This window comes from Mustela nigripes, chromosome 4, assembly GCF_022355385.1.
Source record: "Mustela nigripes isolate SB6536 chromosome 4, MUSNIG.SB6536, whole genome shotgun sequence".
In the NCBI taxonomy this organism is placed as follows: domain Eukaryota; kingdom Metazoa; phylum Chordata; class Mammalia; order Carnivora; family Mustelidae; genus Mustela; species Mustela nigripes.
In genome coordinates, this window is record NC_081560.1 from 56,419,539 (window position 1) to 56,446,057 (window position 26,519).

Consider the following 26,519-nt stretch of genomic DNA (forward strand, 5'->3'; position numbering starts at 1 on the left):
ATAATTTGGCTACTGTAAATAATGTTATAATAAACACAGGGGAGTACATATCTCTTTGAATTAGTATTTTTGTATTTTGGGGATAAATAGTAGTGCAATTCCTGGATTGTAGGGTAGTTCTATTGTTTAACTTTTTGAGGAAATTCCATACTGTTTTCCATAGAGGCTGCGCTTGTCTGTATTCCCAACAACAGTGCATGGGCATTCCTTTTTTTTCCACATCCTTATCAGCACTTATTGTTTCTTGCGTTTTTTATTTTAGTCATTCTGACAGATGTGAGGTGATACCTCATTGTAATTTTGCATTTCCCTGATGATGAGTGATGTAGGGCATCTTTTTATGTGTCTGTTAGCCATCTGGATGTCTTGGTTGGAGAAATGCCCATCCGTGTCTTCTACCCATTTTTAAATGTATTATTTTTTTCAGGTGTTGAGCTATTGAACGTAAGTTTTTTAGATATTTTAGATACTAATCCTTTATCTGATATGTCATTTGCAAATATCTCCTCCGACTCAGTAAGCTTTTAGTTTTGTTGACTGTTTGCTGTGCAGTACCTTTTTATTTTGATGTAGTCCCAATAGCTTATTTTTACTTTGCTTCCTTTCCCTCAGGAGACATATTTAGAAAGATGTTGCTAGAGCTGATGTCAGAGAAATTACTGCCTGTGATCTCTTCTAGGATTTTTATGGTTTCATGTCTCACATTTAGGTCCTCAATCCACTCTGAATATACTTTTTTATACAGTATAAGAAAGTGGTCTAGTTTCATTCTTTTGCACATAACTATCCAGTTTTCTCAACACCATTTGTTGAAGAGACTATCTTTCACCCATTGCATATTCTTTCCTCCTTTATAAAACACTAACTGGACAATATTGACCATACAATAGTAGGTTTATGAAATTTTTATCTGTTTTAGAACTATATCCTGAAATAGGAAAATATAAAGAATATAAAATATTAAAGACAAATTAAGATTTCTTGGGAGTTTTGTGATAACAGATATAAGAGCTTTTAACCCAACTGAATCTGTATGATTCCAGCTGCAAGAAGTCTGAATTTTAGATTCAAAACTAGAAATGTAGATGATATGGGGTAGAATAGTGATTATTGACTTAATTACAAAGCAAAAATAAGTCACTTCTATTTTCAATTGCTGCAGAATAATTGCCTTTAGATATTTGTTTGAATAATCCAAATGATGCTGGATAAATGTTGACTGAATGAATAAATTAATTATTGAATAAATTAATCTAACTCTTTGAAACACAGCATTTAACACAATGATTGGCACGTAGCAGATACCCAACAAATGTTCACTGAGATTGACTCTCCCTTCCACAGCCTGGTAAGAAGATGTTTTCAGAACCATTTCTTTCAGACTTTGCTAGCATCTCATATTTCAGCCGCATTCATCTCATGTAGTGCATGAGAGAAACTGACCTCCATTAGAAATATTCAGCTTCTAAGACAGTTATTGAATGAGAGTAGAGTAGCATGCCTCAATCCAATGAAATCCTACATTTTCAAGCACCCGTGAAATTATCCATTAGTGTTTATAAACACTCATTTGATACTTACAGAGGTAAAGAAATAAGCTAAGCATGAAAGAATGTGCCAGAAGATGTTCTGGAAGTTGTTGGCTCAAAAACGGCATACAGTATCAGCCAAGTTCCACATTAAAATATCATATCCAATGAAGGCAATTTTTCTTCCTCTTTATCATACAGCTCCTTCTCAGAAAACTCTTCTCTAAAACTTTTCAATGTTGTAAGAGCACAAAACTAGTTAAAACAGTTTATTCATAACATGAATATTAGTGGTCTGGTGTTTATATGCTTCTCCATTACTAAAACATGGAAGAAAAGTTAAATTCTTTTCACCTCAGCAACTTTAGAACCTATTTGTGATTTAAAAAATTAAAAACATCAAACAGCAAATTCAATTAGTAAATCTGCAATTGCTTTTTTAATCTTCCATATTTTAAAAATTTAATTATCCCAGACAAAACTTTATTAGCTAAGTTATACATAATACATTTTTATGTACCTAAATATATTAAAGCATTGTAAAGGCCTTAAAATAAGCACAGAATACAATTTCCTGTGTTTCCAAGGGTCTGGAAGGAAAGACTATTCAAATTCTTCCTGTATCTTCAAAGTCTCCACAACATTTAAATTTTCAAAATCTTCTTAGTTTTTATAGAAATCAACTAACCTACAAGAAGCACATGAACAAAACATTTACTGGATAGTCTTTAAAACTATTTGTATTTATTTTTTATTTTTTTAATTATTTTTTAAAGATATTTATGTATTTATTTGACAGACAGAAATCACAAGTAGGTAGAGAGAGAGAGAGGAAGGGAAGCAGGCTCCCCGCTGAGCATAGAACCCGATGCGGGGCTCGATCCCAGGACCATGGGATCATGACCTGAGCTGAAGGCAGAGGCTTTAACCCACTGAGTCACCCAGGTGCCCCAAAACTACTATTATAATTTAAAGCTTGAAGTTTATGATTAGTGGTTCAGAAGAAGAATCTTCTCTTCAGATCAGTTTATTACTCTTCACTATCTTGCCAACGTATTTTTCTTTTTTAAACAATAGGGATAGTCCTGCAAATCTTTGGTAAAGAAAATGGAACAATATTTTGCAAAAGCAAGTATCACTCCCATGAACTAACCACACAATCCTAAAACAGGAGATTGTAAGATTTCTAATGATAGTGAAGAGCTAAAGGACAGAGTACTACCCCCATTTCCTTCCACTCTTCGGCATGAAAATCCTCTAAATACTTATCTCTGCTCAGTGTTCCAAATTTCTCTTGTCCCATATTCCCTTAAACCCCCTCTAGTCTGACTTGCAAGCTCATCATTCCACATAAGCTGCCCACCACCTGCCAGATCAGTAGTCAGTTCAGCAGCACCAGTCTCTTAAGCACTCTCTCTCTCCTCCTTGGTTCAGTCTTTTCACTCGGCTTTCCAGTTACTACTCATCCGTGATTTTTCTCCTGCTTTGGTTCCTCCTTTTCTGGTTTGTTCTGTACCCAACACCATTGAAGGAGGGTATGTCCCAGCACTCAGGACTTGGCCTTTTCTCTTTACCTGTTCACTTTTAATCCCTCAATGACTGCTCCCATTAAATGGCATTAAATACCCTTTCTATGCTAATGACCCCTCAATTTTTATCTCCACTCCAGGCTGCTTTTCAGAACCCCAGACACAAACATCTAACTACTATACATTTTTGTTTGGATGAACAGTATCTCAAACTCAATCTGCCCAAACTGTTCCTGGCATTCCTCCAAAAACTGTTCTGACTTCCCCATCTCAGTTGATGGCACTTCCATCCTTTTAGTCACGTAAGCCATGATCACTGGATCAATACTTGACTTCACTTTTCTATCACACCCCAAGTCCAGTTCATCTGCAAGTCCTGTTGGCCCTGACTTCAAAATACTTCTAGAATCCAATCCCTCCTAAACACTTCCACTACTGCCAACCTTATCTGAGCCATCATCATCATCATCTTCTTTTTTTTTTAATGTTTTGAGAATAGTTGACATACAATGTTACATTCGTTTCAGGTGTATAATACAGTGGTTCAAGTTCTCTATACATTATGCTAGGCTCACCACAAGTGTGGTTACCATCTGTCACCATATAGCACCATCACAATACCACTGACTGTATTCCCCAGGCTGTTCCTTACATCCCTGTAACTTACCTCACTCCATAACTAAATCAATCTTCTTCCTTCCACCCTTGTCACACATTCCTCCAATCTACTCTCCCATAGAGCATTTCCTTCTTCAGCTGAAACTCTGGAATGGTCCTCCACTTCATTCAGGGTAAAAGCCATAGTCCTTACAATGGCTTAAAAGGAACCCAGGTCTCCCTTACATCACTTTCTCCCCTACCAACCTGTGTGACTTACTATGCTCCAACCCACAATGGGTTGCTCCATTACTATGCTCCAACCCACTACCCACAAAATGCCGTGTGCATCTATAGAAATAGAAAGCAGATGAGTGGTTGTCAGGCTCTGGGGTGGGGGAGGAAAATTGGTGGGATGACTGTTTTATGGGTATATGGTCCCCTTTCAGGGTGATGAGAATGTTTTAGAACTAGATAGTGGTAAGGATTACACAACAATGTGAATGTACTAAGTGCCACTGAATTATACACTTTAAAATGGTTAAAAAGATAAATTTTATGTGGATTGTACCATTTTAAAAAAATGCCGAGTACACTTCCAACCTTTGTAGTAGGTACTTCTTCTGCCCAGAGTGCTATTGTCCCAAATATCCACTTGCATAACTCCCTTCCAACCATGTCTTTGTTTAAGATCAAATTCCCAATCAGGCCAACCCTGATCACCCTATTTAATGCTGCAAGCTGCTCCTTACTCGTATATCCCTTACCCTACTCAACTTTTTTTTTCCCCCAATACTTATTTTCTAACATAGCAGATCACACACTTATTTAGTATAAACATTGTTTATTATCTCCTTTGCTAGCATGAGAGCTCCAAGAAGCAGGGGTCTTTGCCTATTATGTTTAGGGACAGATTCCAAGTGCCCAGGTAAGTGCCAGGTGCACATAAGCAGTCCATAAATCTCCTGTGAATAAATGCTCTTCAGTGTTCCTGGAGATGGACAAGGACTGAACCAGTTGTGGTCATTAATTAATTTCTGGAAACTGTTTAACTGAAAACTGGAAGAAAATACACATGTTTTTAAAAAAGGGAAAGAAACCCAAAACCATTATTTTAAAAAAATATTTATAATTTTTATACCTATTTTTTAAAACAACTATAACAATTTATCCTGATTTACTTAAAATATATATATTAGGCCTACTCTAAGGGAGGCAATTTTCTAGATGTTAGGAATTCAACTGTGAACAAACAGGCATGATACTTCCTCTTCTTAAGTATAGTGGGGATTTTATGGCGAATTCACTGTGGCAGAATAACCCCCTGAGAATGTAAGTTAGCCTTCTTTTTCACAAATTTAGTGTCACCAAGGAGGAATAAAAGATTTTTTTCATCTGTGCAACCCTTAGAAGTTAACCTTAAAAGCTACCCCAGTATTCTTAAAGTTGGCCTTTTCGAGTGATGGGTCTGAAAAGAAGTTTCAGCTGGGTGACTGCCCCAAAGACAAATCCTAACGGGGCCTCTGCACGGTAATGCCAAACCCCATGGGGCTCCTGAGCTAGTTTTTGTTTGAAAATGGAGGAGCAGCTGAGGTCTCACAGTTAGAAGTGGCCCCATCCCTTGGGTCAGGGTCTGGGTGGGGGGGGGGGGTGAGTTCCAGACACTCTGAAGAGATAGGGATTTCAATTTTGTAGGGTATAAGATACACGAGCGCATTTGACGCCACAGCTTCTAAGGAGACTGTACCTCAAGGGTTGCCTGCTGGCAGCCATGAGGGAAAAAGAATTAATACCAAGCACTAAAACTTTGGAGGCTGAAGCAAAATTTCCCCAGCTGTCACTGACGGGGACAGCGATCAGGGAAGCCACCCAAACCAAACTGACACCACATGCCTAAGTGAGGAGCCCAGGAGAAGTGACCAACATGGACTGAGGATTGAGTCTCATCCCATCTCCATTTGCTAGAAGCAAATAAACCTCCAAATGTTCAAACACATGTAGGAAGAAAGGAGAATCTCCGAAACCAAGTGATATTCACTTTCCGGTCAGTCTTCATCACGAAAGAAAAACTGAAGACAGAAGTCTTTCAACATCTGACTAAGCAGGAAGAAGGCGAGGATATTATACCATTTGTCTGTAACTGCTGCTGTAACTAATGTAGAAAGTAACTTGTCAAGAAATGAATGAAGAGTAACTTAACATAAGATGAATGGAAATCTGTTTGCATTTTGCAGTAGTTTTAATACTTTTCTAAGGAAAACAGCTCTTCATTTCAGTTGCCAATATGTATGGTTTGGGGTTTTGTTTTTGTTTTGGGTTCTGGAAATTTTTTGTCCTATTACTAGCTCTGCAGTTTCTGTTGCATATAAACAATTCCATCCCTACCGCTCCAGCAACCCCTTCCCCCCCTTCATAATTTGCTTCCAAAAATTTTTTAAAAAATTTTTTACCCTTGTTTAGCTCTCCACTTGCTCTTATTTAGGACATTACTTATTTTATTTTAAAAACTTACTTCTAAGCTCTTTCCTCAAAGAATAAAAAGCCTTACTGTCATGCTGGGTTATTCAGCAACAATCTATTCCCCTCCATGGGATAAACTCAGCCTTCACCCCATAGTTTATCTGCTCCGGGAGCTGGATTACTGCCTCATAAAACAGCACAACAGTACTATTATCACATAATCATTATCATTACCTCACTTGCAGCCATACAGATCCTTCTAATCCTGAACATCTTGCCTCTCGAATCTTGCTATAGCTATTCTCTCCTGCTGTGAAACTGGTGTGTTCCATTTTCACAGAAGCTTAATGTAATCACAAATGGAAAAATAAAATACATTTTTTAACTAGGCTGCATTTATTGATACCACTGTGTTATACAGCAATTTAAAATAGCTCCATATTTCATTCCAGTAAACAAAATAAAGGTGGAGGTGACAGTGAGGTTTGATCTTTAGCCTAGGTCCATGTTTTCTCCTCCAGTCTTACTTTTTTGGCTTTTGTCCTATGCTTTAGGACTGACTCAATGAGACACTTCCATGGGGGGACTCCTCAGTCAGTAAAGGAAATCGTCCCCACCTCGAGTGGAGTTTGGAAGAAGTGCTGCCATTCTATTGAGATTTGCCCAGAGCCTAAGAAGTCATGGCTGTTTAATTGGAACTTTTTGTGTTGCTCAGGAAAAGTTACAAGGAATATCCCAAATGGGTTCTTTCCCTGATCACTTTGACAAAAAAAGGAGTCATTCTCACCTTATGAGGATGATAACATAATCCATGCATTTCAAAGATTAAAAAAAAATAGGAGGACATTGGGAGATGGAGAAGAGAAGTGAGATGGGGGAAACCAGAGGTGGAGACAAATCATGAGAGACTGTGGACTCTGAGAAACAAACTGAGGGTTTTGGAGGAGAAGGGGATGGGGATTAGGTGAGCCTGGTGGTGGGTATTATGGAGGGCACATATTGCATGGAGCACTTGGGTGTGGTACATAAACAATGAATTTTGGAACACTGAAAAGAAATAAAATAAAATAAAATGGAAAAAAAAAAGGCACTGAACTTGAGTTAAGTGCCACAACTAGAGCGAAGAACTAGAGAAAAGAAAGTTAAGAAAAATTTTATACCACCATCAGTAAAACCAGATCATCAAAGAGTCCACATTTCTTTATGTACACAGAACTTGTTAATGTATATTTTCCCACCTGGTGTTTGTTTTTAACACTGATAACACAAAATTAGGAAATAAAAACACACATTAAAAGAATGAATGAACGAGGGGCACCTGGGTGGCTCAGTAGGTTAAGCCTCTGCCTTTGGCACAGGTCATGATCCCAGGGTCCTGGGATGGAGCCCAACGTCAGGTTCTCTACTCAGCAGGGAGTCTGCTTCCCTCTCTTTCTCTCTCTCTCTCTGCCTGCCTTTCTGCCTACTTGTGATCTCTGTCAAATAAATAAATAAAATCTTTAAAAAAATGAATGAATCAAACAGTGAAAAAAGGAAAGGAAACTATGATCACCATAATTCCGATCAATCTGAAAATTAACTAAGATATCTCAATCAGTATTTCAGTGTCTAACCTTCCACATCTTTTCATACGCAAATAGCTAAAATGATATTTGCTTTCCCAAAACTGAATCACCCAGGATGTACTGTTCTGTGCTCCTTTACTCACTTAACAATAAAGCATTAAGACCTTCTTTAACAATAAATGTGATACAGATAAATTTATCTTTTCTAATGAGACTTTTCCATTCTAAGAGTACATAACACCAAGAAGTTCATAGAAAATGAACTGCACAGATGTGGGAGCCAACAGAAACATTTAAGAGAAATATGAGGTAAGTGCCCCAAATGAGGATATATGGGAAAAATAGAAGGCAAAAACAAAATGAAATAAAATTTTAAAAAAACATACAAAGCTATGAAGTATATACACATGAAGTACAACTTTAATCGAAGTTACTCTAAAACACAAAATAAAAAGAAAATACTTAATACTGGCCCTAATCCTTAAGATAGAATTACACACCTATCTATCTACCATAAATTTCTCTATAAAGAAGAAAAGGAAGAACACCAGAAAAATTGAGCAACTATAGAGTGATGATGATACCTTATCAGATTAAATCATTTCAGGGGTTTAAATATCCCTAAGTTTCCTATCCAGTCATTTTTTTTTTTCTCAAGTCAATCAGACTCCTGCTTCTTCCAGGACCTTAGGGCTTATAATATCTGATAAAATTCTTCCATGTAAAAAGTTTATAAGGGCTAATAAGAAAATGGTAGCTGTAAACTACAATTTCAATTCCTGAAGCTGTATCAAATAGCTACATACTCCAGAAACTGGGCTATATGTTCAGAAAACTTCTCAAGGAACAACAGCGTACTGGGGAAGAACAGGAATCAGAAAATTCTAAGTCAGAGAATGTGACAGAACACTGTATACTGAGGAATGACAAGTAGAAATCCCAATGGCTCCCTTATCATGGCCCGGAGGAAAAACAAGATTTAGAAGGAATTGAGATGGGGAGAGCATTCTCGTCTTTGGAAACCAACTCTTCAACGGCCATAACCTAAAACTCAATCCATGCTTAAAAATTTGCTAAAATCCCAGAACTCAGCTGGCATTATATAATAGAAGCTTCCCAATCTCCTGACAGACTCATACTCTGCCTTATCCTCCTCCATAATCTATCTAGCACCCTTCATGGCATAGACTAGAAAGCTACTGGATTTTAAGAAGCAAGTTCAACTCTGCCATGAGGTGTGGTCTGTACAGTGAGCAACAGCATGCAGTCAGGTGTATAACCATGACAGTTCTCAGGCAATTCAATGTCAGGGAACATGGAGTGTTGGCATGTAAACATGGGTTGTCAGGCAACCAAAATTAGCAAATAATACCAAAAAATGGTGTTGACTTAGGCTTTTTTTTTTTCAAGATTCCATTTATTTATTTGACAGACAGAGATCACAAGTAGGCAGAGAGGCAGGCAGAGAGAGAGAGAGAGAGAGAGAGAGAAGCAGGCTTCCTGCAGAGCAGGGAGCCCGATGCGGGGCTTGATCCCAGGACCCTGAGATCATGACCCGAGCCGAAGGCAGCAGCCCAAACCACTGAGCCACCCAAGCGCCCCATTGACTTAGGCTTTTAATTGAAAGATAACACTGCATTTGAAATCATTAATAAAATAGGAAGAAGATTTTCTTTATTCTTTCGTCTTACTATGACACTGAGGCCTATCTATTGTGGAGACCATAAAGCAGCAGCCTGTGAGAAGGCCACAGTTCATTTCCTAGAGACAGCTATAAACAACACCTGAAACAGCTGAAAGTCAGGGAGAACACAAACAGTATGAGGTGGAGGGGGGGTGGAGAGCTTTAAGCAATGGAAGGAGAAGATACCTAGAAGGAAAAGGTACCTTCTCTCTGCTTAACACCAGGGAAGACTATAAACCCATCTATGGCAATAACAAGACATTCCCCAGAAAGAATCCCCAGAGAACATGTTAGTAGATCACATTTTCATTTGAGAATTTCATTTGAGCATGAAATTTCATGCTCTCTCTGAATTTTCAGTATATACTTAGTTTTGTAGAGTACCAATTAACAAACTAAATGACTAAAGAAACATAGTTGATAAACAGCATAGCTTGAGCAGAAAGTATTTGTATTTTGAACTGGCCCACATTTTAGCCCCAGCTAAGGAACTCACAGTCCCTTAAGACCAGATGGGATTGCCTCCTTCATTCCAGGCCTTTCCTTGGAAGCCCCTAGTCAGTCAGTCTCTCTCTCTCTTTCTCTCTCTCTCAATCTCTCTCTCTGTCTTTTAATGTCCTAAGTCTCCTAAGTATATCTCCTAATTCCTGGAGTAGAGTTTTCATGATCTGGACCCTATATCCTCCTACGGTAGTGTGTTATTGAATTTCAGATGGTCAGGGAAGGTCTCCAAGATAAGGTGACATACAAGCCAAGACCTGAAGGAAAAGAGGAGCAGCAAGTATTGCAAGTATCTGGATGAAGAGGGGGAAAGAATGCAAAGGCCGTGGAGTAGATGTGTGTGTGCAGGGTGCAAGCACCAACAAGGAGGCTAGGGTACAGTAAAATGAACAAAGGATGGGGTTTAGGAGATGAAATCAGAAAGGTGGGGGCATGATGCATATTACTTATACCACTGTAGAAAGAAGGGGATTCTGTTTTGAAAAAGTAAAAAGCCACTGGATAGTTATGAGCAGAGGAATAACATAAAAAGACTTTTAGTAGGAGTACTCTGGCTATTGTGTGAGAAATTAACCATAAGGGACAAAGGTAGAAATAGAAAGTTAAGTTAGGAGACTAATGCAAGAGTCCAGGTTATATTTTTTTCTCAGAGAAATTCTCCCACCAGCTGTTCAGAGAATGGAATAAAATATTTTCACATTTTCATAGTAAAATCAGGTACTTGAATAACCAGTACATTGCAAATTACAAACGACTGCAATCTTTTAATAAGTTTCAATACAAAGAAGGGCCTTTTTCAATAGCAGAACATGCAGCATGGAATAGAAAATCATCTCACAATGCAAACCCAGAACAACAAAAGATAATACCCAAACACATATGAAATCAAAGAGTCTAACCTAGCCAAGGCTTCCATCAGTACCCGAGTAGGAAGAATGGTGAGGAATACCATGGTAGTTTTGATTGTGCAATATTTGCAGTTACAAATCCAAGAAAAAGGTAAACATTTTAAAAATAATTTACTCCAAAATGCCCATTTAGATCCTAATAGTATTTTCACTTTTACCTTTATAAAGTTCCGAGTTAAAAGACCTCTTGTGGCATTATAAGGAGATGAGACCAGAACATGGACTTTAGAAACACTGGAATTTGCTGTCTTGGAAGATGTCCAAATTATCCAGAGAAAATACACAGCACATATCATAGTTAAGGCAAACTATACAAAGAGTACTTCTTTTAAGAATGTTACCTCTTACATTTCATGCAATATTCCTTTAAAGGCTGTTCATCTTTATTTACCTTGGAACTTTCATCCTGTATTATGATAAAAGGAGATTAAAATTCCGGGAACTATTAACTGTTCCCAAAAGGCACTCCCGTTCTCCTGTGGCAACTTAATATATTTGAAGCTGAGCCCATTTTTGATTAAACTATAGGAAGACTCTGCCAGGTCTCTACAAAAATTTATCACTGTATTTCTCTTTCCTATCATCTGAAATGTTTTTGAAGAAAATCAAAGGTACCTCTAAAATAGAACTTTATTTTTAACTTCTTTTACCACTTGAAAAGAGCAGGGTTGTCAATGACGCTGATCTATGGGTGAAGGGAAGAAACCAAGGTGGCCAGGAAGGCAGCTCAAAGTTTTCACAAAGTCCTTGGTCAGCTTTTATGTACATCAAAATGAAACGTATGGCCCCTGGTGACTGAAAGCCTTCACAGGCTCACAGCCTCTCTCTAACCTCCCTCCATGCGGTGTGGTTCCAGGGGCTCTTCCTTTCCAAGTCAGGATTCATATTCCTCCTTTGTGACAGTACGGTCTGTTCAAAGTAACCCAGATAAAATGGGGTTCCTTCTAGTTCTCACGGCAGTTTAAACGATTTTAAAGGGATGTTATCCTTCTGCTTGCGATAATTTTCATTTTCCTCCCATGTGCTGGGGATATTCTATTACCTTTTATTTTGGGCATTGTCTTTTGCGTGGGGGGGTGTGTGTGTGGGAAACACCAAGTACCAAATTTGACATTTGGAAGCCTTTTTGATAAAGTAGGCAATTTCCAACTGTAAGTGAAAGGCCACTAAAAAATCTTTAAGATACACTTAAAATACCCATTAGCAGGAGAAGGATCGTACCAGGGTTAGAAATTACGGGAAAAACAACTTGTAAGCATTACCATTATGAAGCTGAGTGCCTAAGGCAATGTTCCTGACCATCACACAAGCCAGTGATTTGCCTCTGGAGTCTGTTCCACACCTCCCTAATAGGCCTAGAAGCTACAGACAATTAATTATTAGATTATGTAACTCCCACTGCTGGAAGTTAGCGGAACAGTGTCTGGTTTTACTGAAAGTGTGCTGCTTTTCAGCTAGGGGTGCAATTTCCTCAGCTCACTCATCTGCATCTTCCTGCCACTTAATCCCGGCTTCCTAGGGCTTTTCTTTAATTGGCTCAGCCACCTTCTACCCTCAATCAGCCTGATTTTATTCTTGGGTTCCCAGGTGAAGATGACCGAATCTGAAAATCGTGGCACCCAACTCCTCTAGCAGTGTCAGATGTATTTATCCACCTAAAACCTCTATATTTGGAGGGGCTGTCTTTCTGGAATTAATGAAGGCACATCTCGGCAAGCTTCTGAAGTCTATGGAGTGTGGGGAAGTACCAGAAGAACCACTCACAAGACCAGAGTTAAGGTCTTTTTTTTTTTTTTTAAAGATTTTCATTTATTTATTTGACAGAGAGAGGTTACAAGTAGGCAGAGAGGCAGGCAGAGAAAGAGAGGAGGAAGCAGGCTCCCTGCTGAGCAGAGAGCCCGATGCGAGACTCGATCCCAGGACCCTGGGATCATGACCTGAGCCGAAGACAGTGGCTTAACCCACTGAGCCACCCAGGCGTCCCCAGAGTTAAGGTCTTTACGGAGCTCTGGAAAACACACTGGTCAAAGAGGCAAAAGCCCTGACTTGGATACAATTTATTTGACCAGATATTTTTGCAGGCAATGCCAACACTATAAGCTTCCCTCAGTTTACTTATCTATAAGTTGGGGATGAAACCACCTACTTTGAAGAGTTTTAGTCAGAGAAAAAAATGAAATAATAAATGGTAAAATGCTTTGCACACTACAAATGCTAGAGAAATTGGGGGATTAGGGTATTATTGGTATTCTCATAACCTAATTTCCATATCATTGGTAGCAGTAAATAGCTCTTAAGAACTTGATGATATTTTTATATTAAAAAGTTAATTACAAAGACCTTCATTAGCATGTGCAGTCAAGTTCACTGTTCTAACTGGTTCACCAAAATTTCTGTTCCTAAAATAACATGGAAGAAACCACAATAAAATCCTGAATAAATGTTAGTTACAAAGCATCAAAATGTATCAAGGAATAACCAAAAGAATTTGTGGCCGTTGGCATTACTCAACTTAGCTATCTGCTCCTGTTGCTTTTCTGCCACACTGATTCAGGGATACTATGCCACCTCCCAGGTTTCAACCATTACCTTCTGTAAGAAAACAATAATGGGCATATGCTGCCCACTCCTTTTTCGAGGGCTGTAACTCTCAAACTGCCTGGAATCACCTGAGTTCCTTTAGAACTTGCCAGTTCTAAAACCGAGTTCACATCTTAGACTTGCCTATTTTTTCATCAGTGGCATCATCAATCTCTCAGTCACCCAGGTGAGGACTTCACTCTTGCTGTCAAGTATCATCCATGCATTATTTTCTTTTGTTCTGGCCATCGACTGCCCAGTGTGCCTTTATCATCTCTCTTCTAGGCTAATAGATAGGTTTCCTTCCTCTTCATCTCAGAACCCTCATATCCTATTCCTAAGTGCAGGATTAGCTTTCTTATGAAACACCACTTTCAGGTATCACACAAATAATCAATTCAACAGTGCCATGGCAAGCTTTAGAGTCCTACTCGGAGTAATTTTCCTTAATTGAAGTCACTCAACAGCAAGATGTTTCCAAGTGTTCATAAAGTGCATTTAGGCTCTGTCAGTAATATGTAACTAGATATCTCCAAATCAGTAAAAATACTTAACATCGTGCTAAAAATAACTGCAAATCGTGGCTTCTACAAATATTATTTATGTGTACAAGACGTAAGTGACTGTTTCACAGGAACTCATAGTAACCAATTTCCCTGGAGTTTCCCAAAAGCAGCATAACCTGGGATTACCAGCCTATCAGAGATGTGAGATCAACATGTACCAGCAGAATAAGCAAAGGAAATACCTAGTTCTGGTCTTAAGTAAATTACTATTATGATGATCAACTAGTCCAGTTTGGCAGGGCTAAGAGTTTCCAGGGACAAGGGCCTTTCAACTTTAAAACCAGGGAATCCCAGGATGCCTGGGTGGTTCAGTTGATTAAGTGCCCGACTCTTGATCTCGGCTCAGCTCTGGGTCTCAGGGTCATGAGTTTAAGCCCCATGTGGGTTTCCACGCTGGGCATGCAGCCTATTTAAAAAGAAAAAAAAAAAAAAAAGAAAAAAGTTGTGGGTTGCAAATCTCAGGATAAGGTGGTCATCCTGGTTAAGAATACGGTGAGGTCCATGAAGCTGAAGAAGAAGCACAAAGCACAATCAACCAAGTTAAGGGAGTCAAAGCCATGGGAAAGAGGGCCAGGGTTACAGTGCAAAGGCCTAGGACCACTCACATGGACCATATTCAGGCACAGCTTACTATGTCAAATGCTTTACCCTCCCAGCCCACAGCTGTACATGAGTCTTAATTCAGTCAAGTGTATGAACTGCCATCTGACACCACACAATGTTGCAAGTCTGTGTGTTCACCTCATCTGTTTGGTTCATTCCAGGACAAAATTCCAGGCGCATCCAAAGTGCACACAGAAAACTCGATTTTATAAGCCACAAACCCAGGTGTGTTTGCAATGTAAACTATATTAATTTCTTTGAAACTAAACTTAATTTTTCCTTTAAATCCCCAATTCCAGTTAACAGCAAACAACGTAATTGAGTCACTTCAAGTAAATGCAATCAAATTAGTGATTACTCAATTATTTCTGATTTAAAGTCTGTCAGCTCGGAATGAGACAGTCAGGTCTTTCTTCTTTAAGATCTTCTGAGCCCTCTGGGGTTCCTGAATAAGACCTAAACTTCCTCTCAAATTTCCGCAAGCAAGAGAATCACTTGGCAAGCCAGATCACTGGCAATGGCCCCACAGTTTCAGACTCGGTACATCTGGGGTGGGATGCCCCAAAATTTGCATTTCTAACCAGTTCCCAGGTGATGCTGACGTGGTTGATCTCAGGGACAGTACTCTGAGAGCTACTGCCATGCATATAGAGGTCTTCCAGGTGACCTCAGCTCCTCATTAGTTTTTCTTCCATTCTCTGAATTGTCTCAAAAACTCTCAAACGCTCCATGTGGCAAGAAAACAATTGCCAATGAGGTGGAATGAATGTCTTAACCATCTGGACCTGTGGACAGGTCAAAGAGAAAACACAAGAAAACGTGGGGTTGCAGGAGCACTTCAACTAATACCCCAAAATTATCATTTTGCTACATCTATAGTGTTATTTTCTCAGCACTGTACATATAGCTCCCCTTAGATGTATTCTACAGCTTCAAGTATTAGTGTCAAGTGAAGGAAAATGACTTGACCAGAGTCCAGAAACTTCTAAGTCAGGCTTTACCTCTTAATAGCCAGCCATGTGTCCTTGGGTAAGTTTTTTTAAAATTTGTCAGCTCTGTTTTCTCATCTGTTAAATAAGACTGATACTATCTTCCCTTCCATAGCTCTCTCTTCAGAGAGCTAGTAGTTCAATCTTTACCAGCAAACCACTGCTTACGGCACACACACACTGGACCTTTGGGAGGTATATTTCCAGTGCCAGCTTGTGAAAAAGCAATAAACGTGTATTTTTCTTTTCCTGTTTATACCACATAAAAATGTTATCATTTGGACAAAATATATTAAAATACATATAAATGTGATTTTTTACCAAATTCTTTACCTGCAGGATTGATTTTCAATCTAAAAGTGGGATAAGAATCATCTGGGATATTTGTTTAAAAGGCAAATTTCAGGGCCTTACCTCCCTCAGTAATGAGAACACAAGGTCTGAAGAAGGATCCCAAAGGGGCATGTTTTTTTTAATAAGCTCCAGGGGTATCCCAAACAGGTGGTCCTGAGATGTCACACAGATCTATGGGCAAAACACAAACCCCACATTCTGGCTTTCAAGGCCCTCTACCACCTGGTCACCAAATTCCCTCTCCTCATCTCCAGCTGCTTGCTCCCCAGTGTGAACCTGTCCTGAACTGAAAAGGTACCATCACTGTCCCACAACAGAATCTTTGGAATTTTGTTTTATCTCTTTGCCAGGTTTCCTACAATATAGCTTGAAAGCTCTCCAATGTGGGCCCTGAGTTGACAAGATGAAACAGATTCCATAGCCTTTTATACTAGCAAACTTAGCAACTGTTTCAAGGGCACATGCTGGCAATGAGTCAGGACCAACTGAAATCTTGTAAGAAGTGGCAGGGAAAGGGGTCAAGGGAGAAGGATGAAGGTCTGTGCATACATCATTCCCCCACAGACTACAGAATAATGCTGAGCATTTTGCCTAAGCAATTTCACTTCAGTCACAAAATCTTACTATGTAAAAATAACTTGTTTTATGAATTAGCTGTCAAATCCTTGGAGAAGTCAACCATGAACAATTTGTTGTTGGTTATATTTCCATTATTGTCACCATTTAATCCATAGTTTAGTGATTCATGGTTTTCTAAGAAAACTTGTTTGAAGTATAAAGAATGAAATCCGTTAAACCAAGTATGACCCAAGAAGATTCATTTGTCTTGGGGGTCTCATCAGTACTGAAACTGCCATGACATAATTAATGGTCCAAGAGATGAAACTAGACTCCTGTTCTGTCATGTCTCCTCTATTTAAGTCTTTTAAAATGAAAAATAATGAGGAAAGGTGTAAAACAAATTGCTTGATGTGCCAAGAAGCAAAATAATCCCATTAAAATAATTAGTATTTCATTGCAAATTATTAAGACACTGCTGTTGCTCTGGAAAAAAAGCTCTGTCTAGGGTGATCCCCTGATATATAGATGTGGGCATCATTTACAACAGGCCATTTGAAAGATGTACTTTCTGAAGCTTGATAAGAAGCCTCTAGACACGCTTCTCTCAGAATTAAAAGGCTGCTTTGGGCAATAATCTTTCAAAAGTTCTAAACTATTGACAAATTTATTGTTTCTTTAGTTTAATTAAGAGCCTCCTAAATAGCTGAAAGAAGAGTAGAGTACTCAAAACTGAATCTATATTATGGGTCTCTGATCCCAGGTTGATAGAAATTGTGTATGCAAACATACCAGACTGGAAACAGCAACAGAAAATGATGACAATAGTTGATCTGTTCAGGGACAGGACACTGGGTATTAAATTTTCCACTGTTCAACAAATAAAAATTAAGGATGCTAACATAACTCAACTTGACTCTATGACACAACAGGTCCACAATCTTTGTCCCTGAATGGTTAAACCATTATTTTAATCCAATCTGATTTAACACAATGTACTTTTTTTGAGCAACAACTATTGGAAAGGCATTTTGCTAATGTCATAAGGAAGACAGAGTCAAGGATTCCTGAGAATCCACGCCATCAGGGAACTTGAAATATAGTGGGGAAAAAGACATGAACAGAAATGACTATGGCAGAAAAGTAAAATATAGAGCAATCTGGAAAACACTAGGGAGGAAGTGATTAGTTCCAAATAGGAAAATAGGTACATATTTTACAGAAAAGATAGGAATAGAAAGAAGACTATAATTTTCCTAACATGTGGAGGCTTGTAACAATGGTGGAAAGATGATCTCAGGATCCACTAGGGACTACAGTAGTAAGGGAAGAAGCACTGAAGAGAAGTTACAATCATACTGTGTACTACCTATACTGTAATCCTGGGAGCTCTTGGTTTTATAACTTCTAGCAGCATGCTTGGCAAATAGCAGGTACTCAACATATTTTGGTGGAAGACAATCAAGCCTGATGATAATAAGGAAAAAGAATACCCCAGCCAGGACAGCCATGCACAGCTAAGATTCTGCTTAGAAGGTAACTAGTGTTTTAAACGTGAAGGTGCAGGCTAAGTCTCATTTTATATATGCTTAAATGTCATAGTTCATAATTACAATAAGCAGCACAAATCACAAATGTGCTCATTATTGCATCTTTTTTATTTTTTTGGTGTTATCATTATTTTTTTCTTTTAAAATTTTTTAAATTTATTTTCAGCTTAACAGTATTCATTGTTTTTGTACCACACCCAGTGCTCATTATTGCATCTTTAATGGAAATTAACTTGCTCTCATTTTTCTACTAGAAACGTCTTATCTAACTTATCAATATGCATCTTTCCATATGTTCATATATGATCTTACATGTTTCTATTAGTTTTAAGAAGGGAATACAAATATTTCTTTGATCCCTGAAGGATAAGAAAAACTCAGAGGCCATTACATTAAAATCAAACAGTACTTCAATTAACACATAGATGTAATAGTTAATTAACAAACACCCTTAGAAGAGGGTACTTAAACCAAAGCCAGTGTAGCGAAAAACACTGTAGTTCCATCTGCATCCATTTCTCCCACTCTACCTTTTAATTCATATGCAGAGGCTCTGGGACCTCATCTCTCATGCACCCACCAAAAAATTAAAAATCACTACTCTTGGGGCGCCTGGGTGGCTCAGTGGGGTAAAGCCTCTGCTTTCAGCTCAGGTCATGATCTCAGGGGTCCTGCGATGGAGTCCCACATCGGGCTCTCTGCACAGCAGGGAACCTGCTTCCTCCTCTCTGTGGCTTCCTCTCTGCCTACTTCTGATCTGTCTCTGTCAAAGAAAGAAATAAAAATCTAAAAAAAAAAAAAAAAGAATCACTACTCTTACCATTCCACTTTAACTATTACCCATTCACTGAAATTAACTCAAAATATTTTGATTTTTAAAGGTCTTTAGTCAGAAATAATTTTTATTCCTAAGAAGGAAAGGCATTTTCTCATTTTAAAGGTCACCTGAAAATCTAGGCAATCTACTAAGACTATGTAGCAGGTTCATAGGCTGTCCTCAACACTAGCTTATATGATGTTCCTTCTTCGGGAGGAGGGCACAGTCCCATGTGAGGAGATATAGCTTGATCATCATAAAGTATGGAGAAATTCAGATGCAATGAATTACCCAATGAATCTGTGCAGTGAAAAACCCTGCACAGCTGAACACGGTAGTCCCACTTGAAGGACAATCGACTTTAATTCTTGTGGGATGACTTCAGGAGGGAGGCACAGAGCACATCTCCATAAGTCACAATGGCTCCTTGCTCTTCTGGGACACTGGCTGAGGCTGTTGGAAACTTTAGGGAATAGAAGAGCATATGTTACATGTAAAGTGAGCCTACATCATCCCAGCAAAGGGCTGTCTGCCAGCAGGTCCCTTCCCTCTATGCTTGTCCCCAGCGGATTTTCCTTTCCCAAGTATAAACCAAACCCCAGTCCTCATCTCCTTTAACCTTAACTGCTGAAGCTTTTGCTCAAGACTAAGATATTTTCAGCCATTTAAAATTTCTGTAATGTACTCTTGCTTATCTGGAATGCATCCTTCTGCTTCCCAGATTATTTCTGCCTGAGGTTATGTAGTCTCTAACAAATAATTATGTTGTGGGAATGCATTGATTTCATTAATGGCGCTATTACTGCACCCAGTAAAAATGCTGATGATGACAGGCCTTTTAAACCAACTTTTAAAACCACTTTTAAGAGTTTTGCTTATTTGTGCAAGATCTTTACCTACTTTCAAGAGAAAATTTGAGAAGGCTTAAAACACAAAAGACCAAAACCCATTAACACTGCTTATAAAACTCAAGTCAAACAATAAAGAAGAAATGACATAAGAAAACCCAGACTATAGAACCCCATTTGAGAACAACACATAACTGGGTAGCTCAAAAAAAAACAAAACAAAACAAAACAAACAAACAAACAAAAACCCACAAACAAACAAAAAAACCTAGTAAGTCATTTAGAATGAACACCATTCTGGTGCTGGGATCAAAGAGGAATTTATCACATAAATCTTTTTGTATAATTCACCAGGAACATAGTGAGTAAGGTCTTTAACAGCAGCTTTCCTAAGTCCTGCAGAGGCATCTTGCAGGGTCAGCTTCCTGGCGATACAACCCAGGCAGCTGCACAGCACCTCAAGACTGGAAGAGCCCCATCTCTGCTTTAGTGCTCTGCTGTTGTTGTCCTGAAATCCTTTATTTTTTAGAACAAGGGTTTTCACATTCTCATTTTACACCGAGCACTGCAAATTACACAGCCCATTTTGTCATCTTTCATACACCTTCTTCTGTCAACCCCTAAATTTCTTGTTTGAGGATATTTCTCCTTTGGCAATATAAAACACAGTACTTGCAGAATTGATCCTACATTCTTCAAGTATTGAAAATAATCGCATCGATATATAAAGACCCCCCCCAAAAAAACCCCAAACTTAAGAATACGAATACTAAACATAAACAATAGACTTTTTTATTTTGTAGAAAAAAGAAAAGCCACTATTTTTCTCCCTTCCTATATTAAGCTCAAGACACCTTTCAACAGAAATAATGTATTTCCTGTGATGTTTTTTAGATGCAGTTAGATGTCTCAGCTCAATCTGTAAAGAGACTTCTAGTTTAAAATCAATCACCCAGTTAGATGAAGTATAATGTCATCAAATTAAAAAGTTTTCTCTCTGAATTGTGCATTCCATGATTCTCCCCTTGATCTTCCTGTCTTAAAAAATACAATCTTGGGGGTACCTGGGTGGCTCAGTGGCTTAAAGCCTCTGCCTTCGGCTCAGGTCATGATCCCAGGGTTCTGGGATGGAGCCCCGCATTGGGCTCTCTGCTCTGCGGGGAGCCTGCTTCTTCCTCTCTCTCTGCCTGCCTCTTTGCCTGCTTGTGATCTCCCTCTGTCAAATAAATGGATAAAATCTTAAAAAAAATACAATTTTAAGGTATTCATAGAGAAGTAAAGTATCTTCAGAGGGGTATCTTACTCTGCCTTCCCATCTGTTATAATTACTCCTTCCGACCAGAGGGATGGACCCTTAGCCTATTCTTTATACATTTTGGTGTAGAATTGAAAGATACCTTTCCCATATAGAACACATCAAGTAAAACAGAACTTGGCAGCTGCTGTCCATATGACTGATGAAAACTGTTTCTGCATGTAACTGCACTAAAGGCCTCTATTAGCATGTTAAGTACGGCACCAGAACTGTTGCTGTCGGATGTTGCTCCAAGGTACCATGATCCCAGCAGCCCTCCCTCCTAGCTTAAACCACCACAGCCTTCCAAGCGCAGTGCTAGGCATGAGATATACCATGGGGCAAGACACCTCAGTGTGCCTGTATCTAGAATCTAAGTGCATTTTGAGAGGGCAGCATCACCATGCCATGTATATGTGATGGGGTGAAATCACAATGGAAAGAAGCGGAGAAGGTTTTTCAAGAATGTAACATTCAGGAGCACCTGGGTGGCTCAGTGGGTTAAAGCCTCTGCCTTCAGCTCAGGTCATGATCCCAGGGTCCTGGGATGGAGCCCCACATTGGGCTCTCTGCTCAGCGGGGAGCCTGCTTCCTCCTCTCTCTCTGCCTGCCTCTTGCCTACTTGTGATCTCTCTGTCCAATAAATAAATAAAATCTTTAAAAAAAAAAAAAGAATGTGGCATTCAGACTTTTTAAAAAAATATTTGGTTTTATTATCAACTCATAATGTAATTTAACAGTTGCAGGCTTGTGTATGAGGCTAGCAGTGCATTAACTATGAATTAATGAAGCTTAAGCTTAGGGCTCCTGATTTGCCTAGGCATTTTTCAAGAATTGTTCACTCATTTTGTTATTTGTAATTTCGCATCCTTTCTCTTAAAAGAGAATGACCCTCACGCCCAACCCACAAAACGTAGGTCCTCCTCTGCATGGGTCATGTTGATTTTGGACTCTCCCCAGAGTTCCTCTCAGAATGACAGGCTCACACAGCTACACACAGTTTGTTAACATTAGTTCCATTTTACGAACTCAGGGACTGATAACAGGACTAGTTTAGTAGGCTGCAAGCTTTATCCTGTCGGTCTAATTTCCTCAGACAAAACTCTCCTCCTGAGCTCAAAAGTCTTTGCGTTAATTCCAGCCTTCCCCTAGTAAAAACATAAAGATAATGGCAGGAAGGCACACGCATTTTTATGTCGCTTCCAGAAACAAAGAGAGGGAAAGCGTCAAAGAAGAAGGTGTGCTGAGGAGGAAGAAGTCATGAGACTGCAGCTCCTTTCTTGAAGGAGAGCTTCTCCTTTCTTGGTCTCACCCCACAGCCAGCTTAAGCTTTCTAGACAACCTCACTGGAGGGAAGGAAACATAATTGGCCTTTTTTTCTCTAGAAGTATTTCCTTCTAATGTCACGGGTTTCCTTTCTAACAAAGAGAGAGAGCATGAGGACTCTTGTACTGGTGAAACTGTATGTTGGGGGATGTGGTGTTACAAAAAAATGGCTTTTAATCAAAGGATTTATGAACCTATCACAAAAAGGGAGTTTTAAGTTTCATTTTCATAAGTTCATCTGCCTTATTTAACAATGAATTTATCCACAAATTACAAGGAAATTACTTAAAAACATAATTATTCTGTATAGGAAGTCACTTAGAAACAGTAAAAATCACAGAATCAGAATAGAAATAGCGAAATCTTTGAGTATTAAGCAGTCACCTTTATTCTACGCAATGGTACATGACTAAAGGTGGGTTTAAAGGTGTTTGCAGTTCTTTTGGGAGGCCTGGGTGGCTCAGTCGGTTAAACTACTGACTTCAGCCCAGGTCATGATCCCAGGTTCCTGGGATCAAGTCCCAAATCAGGCTCCTTGCTCAGCTGGGTGCCTGCTTCTTTCTCTGCCTCTGCCTGCCACTCCTCTGCCTGCTTGTGCACTCGCTCGCTCTCTCTGAGACAAATAAATAAATAAAATCTTTAAAAAAAAAATGTGTTTGCGGTTCTTTTGCCACCAAACGTGAACATTTCCACCAGATAAAGCACACTGATTAGGAACTACAGGCTCAAGAAACTAATTCACATGATGCCACTTCTAGCAAAATTTATTTTGATTTATTCTGGAAAGAAATGCAAATAAATCTTTGGAATACATATAGATTAAAGAAGATTGCCATAAGACTTAAATATAATTATTATAACACAAGGAGACGTGAATAAAAATGTATTAGCGCATTGGCTTAGGAAATGAGATATTCAAAGCATTTAATTCATCCGGTAAGCACTAGCAGGTCATACTGTTTCATATCAGGAGTGCAAACAAAAGTTCTCAAAATATTAGGAAAAATTCTTTGAAAGCTATTATAACATTACATAAAAGCTGTAAAAATAATATTATAACAGCACTTCACTTCTAATAAAGGAAAAATGACAGCAGGCTGCATTATTAGTTGATGGTGAGGGACCTTTGGCTAGGCGATACAAGAGGATCTTTACAAAGAACTTTCTCATATAGATTTAGCAGTTTTATCAGATATAGTTCCAGGCTCTTTATCTGCACCTAAGAACAAAGTTGATAGCAAATTATTACCTTTTGAAATAGTGCCGCCTTTAAATAGTTGTATTTTGGCAGCATCTAAGAAAAACTGTTGTACAATGCATTTTGGGTACTACTATGTACTTTTAACATGTTCAGTTTCCATGAAAATACCTCTTCTCAAAATAAGCTTTTCCTTTGTTCTCCTGTATACCAGGACATTCACAAGATATCACTAGCATCTCACGCTAAAATAGCATCTCATGCTAAACGTGAATTTTTATATGTTCTTTTAAAAAAATTAAGTCTTTTTATTCAAATAATTGGATGCACCAGAAAACTAAAGAAAATACTCAAGTATTAAAATGTTTCTATCAGCAGGTGAGAGATCTAAATAAATCTGCAGCACCCCTAAACATAAATTTTTTGATCAATATTCCACATATAAGGCATTCATAACAGATCTGTGTGTAGGTACTCAACTTTTAAATAACTCTACTTGAATATCTTGCCCTTCACGTGCAAAACGTACAAAATTAGGCTAATCTACACATTCTCAGCCTTAACCCTCCTTTCCTAACACGTCTCTCCTTCTCTCCAGTTTTGCTTCCCTCCAAATTACGGCCAGAATGATATTCCCAATCCACAAATCTGATTATGTTATTGCTCTGCTTAAAACTCTCACCATGTTTCCAACTGCCCTTCGTTCACCTGAATTTATTTGGCTCACGACACTCACTGAGGTTTGCTCACAGCTCATCTACCTCTCCACTCTGTCTCATAGTCTAGGCTGTGACTAGCCATGCTGACTTGTTCTGAACGCTATAGATGGATCAAAAATGTCTCTCATCCTGCCTTAAAACTCTTTCCCAATACTAGCCCCTACTCCTGCATCTTAAATCTCACTTCCTCTGACACCCTAAACTAGCTATGTTCCCACAGCATTCCGTACTTCCTTTCTCATAAACCCTACCCCACCACACACGCTTTTACTGTTCAGGAGGGGGATGCTTCTTTTCCTACTCTTGAAGTTTCTCTCACGTGGGAGAAGCTACTAGTTTGACACTCTTACTCTTCCCCCAAAAAAGGAGTGACTGACCTGGTGAATTTTTAAAAGGCAACCCAGTGTCATTCTCTCAGGAGGAAAGAATGATTCTACACACAGTGGGCATATGGTTGGCTTTTCAATGCTATTAACATCACAGAGACCAGGTATTTCTCCCCATAAAGGAGCCTGTAGTTGCCCCCAATACCAGAGCACTGTGAGCAAATTTCTCTTAGAATTAGAAAGGGTTTAAGATCAGGAAGCCCACTTGCCCCCTGAGACAAGCCACACAGTTTCAGACCATCTCTACCAGCATAAAGATGAGAGTTTTGTTTCTCACCCACCATACTCTTTCCTTTCATTTCTCAGTTTGCTCAGAAATCATAGAGGGACAAGGAGGGATTTTTACTGAGAACAATCAAACTCCCCAAATTATAATACCTATGGACGGTTTTTGGTAATAATCTATAAACTCTGAAAGATGGGGGATACATGTTTCATTTATTACTGTAGTCCTCACAACCTAGTAGGTGCCTGGCCAATAGTCGGTGCTCCAAAAATTATTGTTTATTGAATAAATGAATGAACAATTAGATGGCATCCTTCTACCTTATCCATTCTTCAGGCACAACTATTGTCTCCAGGGAAGTTGTAGCTACTCTTAAAATATGTATGGCTTCCAAATCCCACCTAACATTTTCAATCTAATAAATTCTAGACCTGTGACATCAATCTGATATACTTTAAAAATTTTTATTAATAGCACTCTTTTGAAATAAACTCTAAATTGGAAACAGATGAGCTAGCACATTAAGAATTCACTAATTTGCAGATCATTTTTCTCCATTAGTTCATTGCAGAAAAATCACACATTTAAAAAATAGTTCAAACAGCAATTTCAGCAACATTTTAGCCTTAACCTTCACATACTCTAAATTTATCCTATCCCAGAACATACAATAAAGTATAGACATGTTATGGTTAAATATAGTTCAAGATAGTTAAAAAGAGGCAAATGGGCATGTTGGGAAGTAGATTAATGGGTTAATGAATTATATTATGAGTCAAGTTAGGGTAGATTAATTATATTCTGAGAGTTTCTAGAAATTTCCTGTAATTTTAACATTTTTACTGAGTATAAGAACAGCTATTAATATTTTAAATATACTTGCTCATAAATTTTATAAAATTATTAATGAATGTCTAAATATATTATTTTAAAAGGACTGATATATTCCTGAACACGCCTTCTTATTTAAAAATCAAGGGACACAAAATAAAATAAAATAAAATAAAATCAAGGGACAAGCTCTCCCTCTGAGAAAACAAATCTTTAATTTTTATGAAACTTAACAGAAAAATATAAATCATATAATAGAATTAATCTGTCAGAGAATGTTTTTTTCTTGTAAAGTATCTGTTATTTTAAGTGAAGAATGCCTGCATAAACTAATTTGTGGCAACTTCATTTTTATTCATTCAATTATATTTAAAAGTCCATGTATATGCATGAATACATAATTAAACGTTCTTGTAAGATTTGTCTCTAGACTTGAGGAAAAACATATATATATTCTCAAAATTTGAAAATTATGATGCTACTGCATAAAACATAGTGGAGGATTATATGTCAATAACTTCCTTTTGTATTTATGACAAAAGGGAAAACATTCCAAAAAAAATTGTAAATGAAGATCTAAGTTGTACAGGACAGGAACAAAATGTGCAAATAAGCAGAAGTCTTTTGGCATGTATTTTTAAACGGGAGGTTTTGAAAACTCCAAATTTAGCTTCATAAAAAGAGGTAGTGCAAGTGTGAAGCATGTGGTCATTTTGGCATACGCTGTGTATAACTTCTCTCTTTACCTATATAAGGATATAATAAAGCTTCAGAAATGTGCAAAGCAGAAATCCTCCAGTTCTGTTTATTCACTTTCAGTCAGGTAGTAAAATATCCTAATGTTCCATGAAGAAATCTTCAAAATGCACTGCTAAAATAGCCTGCTAAAGAGAAATCAACA

The 26,519-nt window shown here is 38.3% G+C and overlaps 1 protein-coding gene across 7 annotated transcripts in view; it reads right to left on the reverse strand.

The window, feature by feature from the left end:
- HDAC9 (histone deacetylase 9) overlaps positions 1 to 26,519 on the reverse strand; it is a 936,353-nt gene that overhangs the window by 779,921 nt on the left and 129,913 nt on the right. The gene's annotated exons all lie outside the window — the stretch shown is intronic.